We start from the raw sequence: 10,406 nt of genomic DNA, 5'->3' as shown, positions 1-10,406 counted from the left end.
GTAATTTTAGTCCATTGAAGAGGACAAGGAACAGGGGACATTATGGAGATCTATTGAGCTGACGTTGCTGAAGTTTCTCTGGTTGTTTTGTAGCAATAATTTTGAAGAATGGGTTTATTTAAAAGAAATTGTAGAAAAAAAGAAATAATGATATTGAGCATTAGTGTACTTTTTGGTGTTTAGAAAGAAATAGAACTCATTAAGAGGTGGAGATTAGGCTGGGCCCGGTGGCTCACGCCTGTAATCCTAGCACTTTGGGAGGCCAAAGCGAGCAGATCACTTGAGGTCAGAAGTTTGAGACCAGCCTGGTCAACATGGTGAAACTCCATCTTTACTAAAAATACAAAAGTTAGCTGGATGTAGTGGGACGTGCCTGTAATCCCAGCTACTTGGGAGGCTGAGGCAGGAGAATCACTTAAACCCAGGAGGTGGAGGTTGCAGTGAGCCAAGACTACACCATTGCACTCCAGCCTAGGGGATGACAGGGAAACTCCGTATCAAAAAGACCAAAAAAAAAAAGATAGAGATTATAAGGCAAATACATTAGATTTGCCACATTTTCCTTCCTCCTTGAACACTACTTCAGCAAGAACATTTGCTGCCAGATCCCAGGGAATTCTCATATCCTTTCACCCAGCCCATGGGAGCCCTTGTCATCTCTCTTCCAGAAAGCCATTATTTCTGTCAGCATCCCAGTCTTCATCACCAAACACTATAAAGAACTGAGAAGGAAAAAAAAAAAAAGAAAGAACTGAGAAGAACCTGAAATTTTACTCTACTTTGGAGGCTAACAAGTTAGCCACCCACCATTTTATAGATACAGGTTGAGTATCCCTTATTTGAAATACTAGGGATCAGAAGTATTTTGGGTTTTAGATTTTTTTTTTTTTTGGAATATTTTCATTGTATATACTTACCAGTTGAGCATCCAAAATCTGAAAATTTGAAATCCAATATCCGAATCTGAGCATTGCCTTCACACATCATTTCAGTGCTCAAAAAGTCATGGATTTCACCAGCTTGAGCAATGTCGTGAGACCTTGTTACTAAAAAATATAAGAACATCAGCCAGGCGTGGTGGTCATACCTATAGTTCCAGCTACTTGGAAGACTGAGACTCAAGGATCACTTGAGCCCAGGAGTTCAGTGTAAGATCTGATCATGTCACCACACTCCAGTCTGGGCAAGTAACATCCTGTAATAAAAATTTTTTAATTAAAAAATTTCAGATTGGGGAGCATTTAGGATTTCAGAGTTTTGGATTTAGGATGCTCAGTTATACTGCGAAAAGATACAAGACTCCTGTCTCAGAGATTAAAGACATTATTACTCATGGCATAGCAAGCATTAATTATCTTCATATTTACGTTGGTTCTCCTTGCCTCCCAAGTCCTGTGTGGAGCACTTCAGGTTGATACTGTGAATGCAGTGGTTTGTGGTACAGCTGAAGAACCTCAGGCTCAGGAAACCTGAGTCTTTTGTAATAGGTTGGTAGTAAACCTGTCTGATGCTTGTCCCAGAGGAAAATTATTTTCATGATGCTTGATCGTTTGACAAAACTGCCCTCTGCTGAGAAGGGAGACATCATCTCTGTCTTACAACAAAAGCCATAGTGTCTCTGCTTGCAACACAAACAAATGAAAAACCTATTTAGAATTGTCTCCCAATAAGAAATTCATTATCCTGATTGTGGCAATGGTTTTATGGGTGCATGCATATGTCAAAACTCATCACACTGTTCACTTTATGTACAGTTTATTATATGTCAGTTATACCTCAGTACAACTGGGGGAAACAGTCTTGCTACTCAAATATGTCACTGGGACCTGCAGTCTCAGCATCACCTATGTGCTTTTTAGAAAAGCAGAATTTCAGGCCTTATCCCAGACCTACTGAATGAGAATCTGTATGTTAATAAGATCCCTGGTATTTAATTTTTAACTTTTTGTTTTTAAATAATTTTAGACTTACAGAAAAGTAAAATAGTACACAGAGTTCTCTTTTCATTAACTTCTAATTAACATTATGTATAACCATAATACAATTACTCAAACCAGGAAATTCACATTGATACAATGGTATTAACTAATCTACAGACTTTATTTGAATTTTGCCTGTTTTCTAAGTGATGTCCTTTTTCTGGTTCAGAATTCAATCCAGGATCCCACATTGTAGTTAATTTTCATGTCTCCTTAGTCTCCTCCAATCTGAGACAGTTCCTCAGTCTTTATTTCTTTCATGGCCTTGACATTTTTGAAGGGTACTGGAAGTTATTTTATAGAATGTCTCTCAGTTTGGCTTGGTCTGATATTTTCTTGAGAGTAGAGTGAGGTTTTGCACTTCTGTTAAAATATTGCAGAAATGATATTGTGGATTTCTCAGTGCATCCTGAGAAGTTATATCGCTGTGTCTTACTACGGATGATGTTAACCTTGATCACTTGATTAAGATAGATTAAGATAGTGTCTGTCAGATTTTTCCACTGTAAAGTTACTATTTTTCTTTAGTAGTTAATAAGAATTTTCTGGAAAGATACTTTGAAACCATGTAACTATCCTGTTTGCCATCACACTTTTCACTCACTAGTTTTAGTGTCCATGGATAGTTCTCTCCCGCAACAAACATTCGGGTGTTGAATGCTTAGTAATGGTGATTTTTCCATTTCCATTATGCCTTTTTATTTATTAATTGAAATCTATTGTATAGAAGAGCTGTCTCTTACACTCCATTAATTTATCATTCAATTATTTACATCAGTTTTGGTCACCTCTTGCCCCTTCCTATCATCTTGGCCTACCTTTTAATTCCACCTGTTGCAGAAATCAGCTGCCCCCGGTGTATCCCGACACCACCTTGCTTCATTTTGCCTTACCATATCTCCTGTTCTGGACTGGGGTTTCCTTGCCTCTCAGCTTGGAATACTTGTCTGAAGCTGCTCGGTTATTTTCGCCCACATCCAAACCTTGAAGTACTAGAGAGTTGACACCTGACAGAGCAACTTTTCACTGTTTGGATGGGAGCCAGTGTGTAAATATGCTCCTCTTCTGTCCTTCAAGTGGACTGTTTTGAAGTGTGCTCTTCAAAACTTCTTGGAGAGTCCCCTCCAGGATCAAGCCTCCAGCAGTGATCATCGCAGTAGCACATCTCAGTAACCCATAACACATGGGGTTGGCTTTTCCTCCTTCATATTTCCACTCTTGCTGTCTCCCACTCCTGTTTGTTGGAATCATCTCCCAAAATAAACCAACTGCACATAAGAAATTGTGTCAGGGTGTTTGTGGGGAAGGAAAACCAGCTAAGGTCTGTGCATTACCAGTTGTTAAATATTTCAACTCACCCCTGTTCATAACCAAGACCCTATGGAAAATTTCACATATACAAAGGAGACAGGAATATTCATAGCATCAGAATAGGAAAAAAGGTAAAAATCCCAATTGCCTTTCAATAAGGGAATGGATTATGTGCTGGGAACAGTGGCTCACATCTGTAATCTCAGCACTATGAGAGGCTGAGGCGGGCAGATAACTTGAGGTCAGGAGTTTGAGACCAGCCTGGCCAACATGGTGAAGCACGATCTCTACTAAAAATACAAAAATTAAGGGCCTGGTGGCACGCACTGTAATCCCAGCTACTCAGATGGCTGAGGCAGGAGAATCGCTTGAACCTGGGAGGCTAAGTTTGCAGTGAACCGAGATTGCACCACTGTACTCCAGCCTGGGTGACAGAGCAAGAGTCTGTCTCATAAAATAAAAAAATAATAAAATAGATGGAGTATGTAAATGTTATTTTTGCATTAGTGAAAATGAATGACCATCCATCAAGATAGATGACCCTCTTAAAATGTTGAAAAAATATTTTGCAGATGAATAATAAATTTTATCCCAAATTTATGAAGTTCAAAAACATGAAAAGCTAAGCAATATATTATTTAGATATACTTACGCATGTGTTAAGATTATAAAGAAAAGCATGGAAATTATATACAGAATTTATGGTGTTATTTTGTAAAGGGAAAGTTGTGGAGACACACTGGTAAGGGGCACGTGAGGCTTCAGTGGTGTTAATGGTGTGTTGCTTAAGCAGGTACATGAGGGTTCATCATGATTCTTTATATTTCACATTTATTTTTTTAGGGTGAATAAAATATTTTATCCTAAAAATATTTTAGGTTTGATATTAAAAACAGGTTACTTTTATTAAGGGTTACTTTGAAATCCTTCTACTGCTCTAATGTAGTCATTCCAGAAAACTGGGGAGAGGTTGAATCCCTCCCTAAGGAAATTCTGAGGCTTTGATTCTACTCTGTCCTATTAAGGTGATTAAACTGTACATAACAGGATTGTTTCTAGAAGCAAGACCCAGATTTAACACTTATGAGTGTTATTTCTTTTGTCAGTCACTAGATGGATTAGGTGTGAAAAGAAGATGCTTTAAAAAAATCTGAAACTGTCCTGACAAATGCAAATTTTTGTGTGTGATAAAGGTGTCATTAAGGACCTTCTTAAAGTGTGATTTTTGGCTGGTGAGGCAGCACCAGCATCACTTGGAAGCCTGGTGGAGATGCAGAATTGAAGCCACACCTTACAGTCTGAATTTTAAGATTCCCTAAGTGATTACTGTGCATCTCAAAGTTTGAGAGGCAGTGGTCCAGGAGTCTGGTACCTCCACCTGCAAAAGCAGTATCTAGCGCCAGGAGAGGGGCAGTGCACAGAAATGCCTCAGGTTTCACTGTAATGCATCTGTCTTTTTCACAGCCCTCTTTGTGTTGGCTATTCTGTGGCCCACATATTTCTAAGTAGGGAGGACTTTATTATACCTATCTCCTCTTTCCAAATTTGCTTGGCTGTGGACTCTGATCTATTCAGTAAAAATATTGAACTTCTGCTAAGCCCTGAGGAGATGATAGTGAATAGAATGATATGGCTATGACTTTAGAAGCTTACAGTCTAATGGGATGCAGGTAGGAAGTAAGTTTATGAATGTTGGAAAGTCAAATTTTATGGGAAAAGAGTTGGAGATGGGGACTCGGGAAGCTTTTCTGGAGAAAGTGTTGTTTCAGTTTAGATGAGACGGCATGTGCAGGTGAGTTGTGGGTGAACTGGGGAATTGTTCGATGCATAAGGAATACAAGGGAATGGAGCTTTTTGGACATTTGCGTTTGTATTGCCAATGCCTTGCATAGTTCTTGGCATACAATAAATGCTTAATAAGTGTTTGCAGGATCAATAAATGTTCTGTCACATTTCAGATGTCTACTCTCTGGCACTGGAGGTGGCGGAAACTTTATTTTCCTTTTCAAAGGAAATAAGATCCCTTAATGGGAAAATAAGAAAGAAGACAGAAAGTTGACTGTTGTGCAAATTGCTAAATTGGAACTATGAGTGGGAATAAAAAATTGATTTACATGAATTTTCTTCCCTGTAGCAACTTGACAATTTATTCTGTTCTGGAGAATTCTCAGTTTTTTGCCTTAAAAACCAAGCTGTTCCTCCTTATTCTGAATTTCTTGGCCTGCTGTGAAACTAACATTTACCGTCTTTTACAACATACCCTGATTAGGTCATGGAAATTCACAACTAAATCAAGCTAGTATATGGAAAATTTGAAACTTTCACTGCCCATTTTATGTAATGGCGTTGGAAGGTGTTATAAAACATTGACTTTTAAATCATTTTTTTCAAAAGCTATATTATACAATGAATATAATAATTGCCATCATTTGTTGAACACTTACTACATGGATTACATAGCAAAATCCTCATACTGCCTCTGCAAGAGAGTAAGTTGAACCATATAAACGTTGCCCATTATCAGCAATTTCATATAGTTCAACCTAGTATCTTCAGACTCTCACCTTAGAAACCCATAAAGAGGTTAGGGAATCCCTAATAGCCGTAAGTTCACCCCAAATTTAGTACTGAGTTTCTTTTATAGATAAAGAGATCCTAAGATAGTTGCAGCTCTTCCACGAGGTTTCCCCACACTAGCCCAAGCACTTTGTGTATGTACTTCTGGTTATTTACACATCGAACTGAGATAGTTTACAATCCGTTTCCTCTGCTACACTGAGTTCCTTGAGGGTGGACGTTTTGTCTGTCTTGCTCATTTTTGTATATGTAGTGTCTAGAGTGGTAAGTATTCGTTGACTATAACCTTAACAAAATTTCTTATGGAAACTAAATAAATTTTTATGGATTCGTTACTGGAGAATGTGAAATAATCACTCCATTGGGGTTTTTGCATTTTAGAATTAGTCAGTGGAGTAGTGCATTTGACATTCTTGGACTCCGGACTAGTTACATACAATTATGGATACAATTGTCTCTCCACCCTGCCCTAGAGAAAGATCTGAATGTGCTGTCTTACCTACCTCACCTCTTTTATGCATTTATTTATAAACCACCTTCTCTGACTGAAGCCATTCCTCCGACACCTCTGCTTATTTTTTTCCCATAGTACACATACTAGCATGTAATACAGTTTTTATTTTGCTTATTCTTTTGCTTATTATCTTTCCCATCCCGCTAGAATGTAAGCTCTATGAAGGCAGGAGGTTTTGTCTCTATTTTGTCCAATGATGTCTCCCCACGTCAAGAATAGTGTTTGGGGCCGGGCGTGGTGGCTTACGCCTGTAATCCTCCCCAAGTGGTGACTTTGGGAGGCCCACGTGGGAGGTCTCTTGAGTCCAGGAATTCCAGACCAGCCTGGGAAACATGGCGAAAACCCATCTCTACTAAAAATCCCCAAAATTAGCCAGGTGTGGTGGCGCGGGCCTGCAGTCCCAGCTACTCGGGAGGCTGTGGTGGGAGGATCACCCGAGACTGGGAAGTCGGGGCTACACTGAGCTGTTATCCTGCCACCGGGCTCGTCTGGTGAGAGCGAGACCCTGTCTCAAAAACAAAGTGGCATTTGGAGATCTATAAAATTTGGAGTAAAATGAGAAACAGCTAATCGTTTTAACGTGCTGCTCACACAGGGTTTTCCACATCTGCACGAATGGACAAAATCTTTTAATATGGAACCAAGTTGACGAGTATTTGGGGTGTGTGTAGTTTCCGTGGGACATGATGACCTGACCTGGTTTGTATATTAACTTAAAGAACCGGGATATTGAAGAACCTCCACATTCCCAGTGGTCTCTAACCCATTGTCTAAATAATTTCAAGGCGTCCCACAGTTGGCCCCACGCATAGCCTCACTCACGATCACTCGCCCCCAGTCCCTTATTGATGTTCTCCCAGGGCGACCCCGCAAAGGCCTGGGAACCGAGATGGAACTGGCTCAGTACCCCTCTTTCCAAGAGAGCTGGGGTTTTCCGGCTTCGGGGTCAGTTGGAAAAGAGATTCCCAACCGTGTCGCAGGGTGGGAGTAGGGGGATGAGATATAGGAGGGAGGAAGTGTGTCTAAAATTCTAGGCCTCAGGCCCGCAGCTGTCCCTGGAGGCGGCTGGGGAGCAGGCTGGTCGGGTCACTGGGGAGGGCTTCCAGGGAAGCCGCAGGGGGAACGGGGGGCGGTGGTAGAGTGCTCGAGGCCCGCCCCTCCATCTGGCGGCCCCCTCCCCACCTCGGGAAGCCTGGGGGCGGGGTTTGTTTACTCCGTGCACGCACCGCCGGCCCGGCCAATCCGTGGGGAGCGGCGCCCGCCGTCGCACATCCCCAGGGCCAATCGGCGCGCACCGTGCTGCTCCGCCGCCAAAGCTCGCGCGGGGGAAGCGGGGCAGTAGCTGGGCAGGGAGAGAGCGGACAAAATCGGCTGAGATCTCGGCTGTGGCGCTGCAGCCGCTGCCCGGCACACGGGGCGCGCCCTGACCCTTCCTCTTTGGGCAGGCTCGAGGGCGCGCGCACGGTCGGCGTTCCGGGGCCTCAAACTCCTGGGCCTCCTTGACCGGGCAGGCCGCGTCTTCCCGAGTGTGAGTCCACTGGGACCGGACTGCCGCCAAGCACGGGAGCCACAGAAGCGGTGGCGCCAGAAGACGCGCTCCGGGCTCGGCCCGACAGCCTCGCTTGGCCGCCAGGTCTTCTGCAGCCGAAGGAGGTAAGATCTGGGGCGAGGGCGCGGGACCGCGCGCGGAGGGCCTTTGGACCCGGCCGGGCGCGTTCCTGGGCAGGTTTCCCTCCCTGCGCCCAGGGGCCCCCTTGTCCTCCGGAGTCCCGTCTGTTTAGACTTGGGTTCCCCAGGCCTGGCGGATAACCCCTGAGTGTCTGGGCCGGAGTCGGAAGCCGGAGAGGGCCACCCGCTTATCGCTTAGAGCAAACTGGGGGAGGTAACGTCCCTGAGTCACGCCTCGTGGAAAAGGGGAAGGGCTGCTTTCTACTTTCTGGTTCTCGACAAAGAAGGATGGCTCCTAAATCTGGTTTTCCGTCTTTTCCTCCTCCTTTAATGACTCACACGCCTCTGTCTCCACCAGGTGTGTGTTTGTTTTTAAAAAGAGTTTCTAAGCTTTGTGTGCTTGGGAGAACCTCACATGTCCCATAAAGGAACTTTTCCCTAAAGTAGAGGATCACGTTTTGGGCCCAGACTCCTTTGAGAAAATCTGTAAAGCCAGGGTTTCTCTTCACAAAGGAGTATGAGGGTTTTCCTATGATCTCGCTGAGAAACAGTACAACGAAGTGGTTGAGCGCCCAGTCTCTCTTACCAGGCTGTGCTATCTTCCATTGTGTGATCTCGGTTTCTTCATCTGTAAAATAGATAGATCTACCTCTTCGAGGTGTTTCGGGAGTAAATGGACTAATGTAAGGAATGCAATCGTAAGAAAATTCTCCATTTTTAAGTGCTCTGCATTAGTTAGGCATTTTTATTAACTACCATGGATGCTGGCTTAGAAAAGGACCCAATATATTATTTTCCTTTTCGTGTTGAAACAGTGAACAGGCGTATTCCTTTTCCGTATTCACTGCTGAGCTACCTTTGAGCCCATGAATACTTTTATCTTTTCCTCATTCCATCTCAGAGGGCACAGACTCCCTGTCTCACTTATTTGCTGTCTTGCAGTAAGGCTGTCTTATAGCTCATCCTTCTCCTTCCCCTCTCTCCCCAAGATCTGAGTTTTGTGTCTTTTCATTTGACTCACACAACCTGTTTTTTTTTTTTTCTGAGCCATGTGTTTTCTTTTCCCTTAATTACTAGAATTTATCTTCACCTAATAAAGTTATTTACCTGTTTTTGTTTGTTTGTTTTTTGCTCGAGTATATATTTATGTTTTCTATATGGCATAATCATGGCCGTGTCTCTGTTTAAAAGTAAATATAAAATAGCTTAATTGATCTATATTGTAGCTTGCTTTTCCATTTCGTTGGTTAGCCTGTTACTTAGCTAAACCTTCATCACTATCAGGTTACTATAATTAATCTTTAATGGCAGTGTCCATTCTCAGGTGGTACCAGGAGAAAAATCAAATGCCTGACCCCAGATTCTGTCACAGTTGTGTACCGGCTCCGGATGTGTTTGTTATTTATTAGAACATCTTATGCCTGTAAATAGTCTAGCCTAAGCGTAGACATGGTGTCTGTAGCGTTGTTCTGGCCTAGCAGTTGCGTTTCAGCACTGCGGCACTTGAATTTGTTAATAAAGGTCCAAGACTTACTAAACTCTTTTCAGTTCTCTTCATTTCTGGGTGTTTAAGAAAGAAAGGTGAATTTTTCTAGTGTGTAATACTTCATATTCTCATTTTGGATCATGTGATTCCTTCTACCCCGACTTTTGTGGATGTGCAGTCCAAGTGGCACATTGAAGTTTTTCTGTTGCAGCCAAAATTCTTAAACATCTAAGCTTGTGCCCTCGATATAACTTGAAATGGGATGTACTTCCTGATCATCATCTTTTCAGCTCTTATTGCAATATGTGTTATAACGGATCTCAGAAGAAACTAGAAAGCATAGATTGAGAGTTCTTTTAGATCATAGAATTTTAAACTCTAGTGGATTTTAAAGAGAATTAAATACACTCACCTCTTCATACTTAAATCCTTTCCATTTTAATCTGGGATACATGACTCTAGAGATGGGGCATGAATAGATATAAAAGTAGGCTTGTGAACTATTGGAAATGTCATGCAAAATTATGCACATTTGTATATTTTTGGGAGAGATTGTTTATAGTGTCATAGTTTCTGAAGCAAAGTTATTTGATCAATTCTAGCTTTTTTTTAAAATCTAAATTAAAAATTTTTTTGAAACAGGGTCTCTCTATGTTGCTCAGGCTTGTCTGGAACTCCTGGGCTCAAGTGATCCTCCATCCTCTCCCTCCTAAGTAGCTGTGGTTACAGGCACACCCCTCAGTGCCATGCTTGGACAACTGTAGTTTTTATAAAATTAAAAATGCTATTTATATAAATAGTGTTACTGCATTAAAATAAATGTTTCTTATTAAATACTAAAGATAAATACTTACAGTGTTGATAAGACCAA

At 42.0% G+C, this 10,406-nt stretch overlaps 1 protein-coding gene across 1 annotated transcript in view; it reads left to right on the top strand.

Annotated features, from left to right (window-relative positions):
• Positions 1–7,657: 7,657 nt before the first annotated feature.
• The window catches only part of TFDP2 (transcription factor Dp-2), a 182,352-nt gene continuing 179,603 nt past the window's right edge, over positions 7,658–10,406 (top strand). The window contains exon 1 of the mRNA XM_017523750.2: positions 7,658–8,034. The gene's annotated coding sequence lies outside the window, so the exon portion shown is untranslated. The remainder of the gene's footprint in view (positions 8,035–10,406) is intronic.

This window comes from Cebus imitator, unplaced genomic scaffold (assembly GCF_001604975.1).
Source record: "Cebus imitator isolate Cc_AM_T3 unplaced genomic scaffold, Cebus_imitator-1.0 Scaffold30, whole genome shotgun sequence".
Lineage (NCBI taxonomy): Eukaryota > Metazoa > Chordata > Mammalia > Primates > Cebidae > Cebus > Cebus imitator.
The sequence above is the reverse complement of the archived record's forward strand: the minus strand, read 5'-3'. Positions and strand labels throughout refer to the sequence as shown.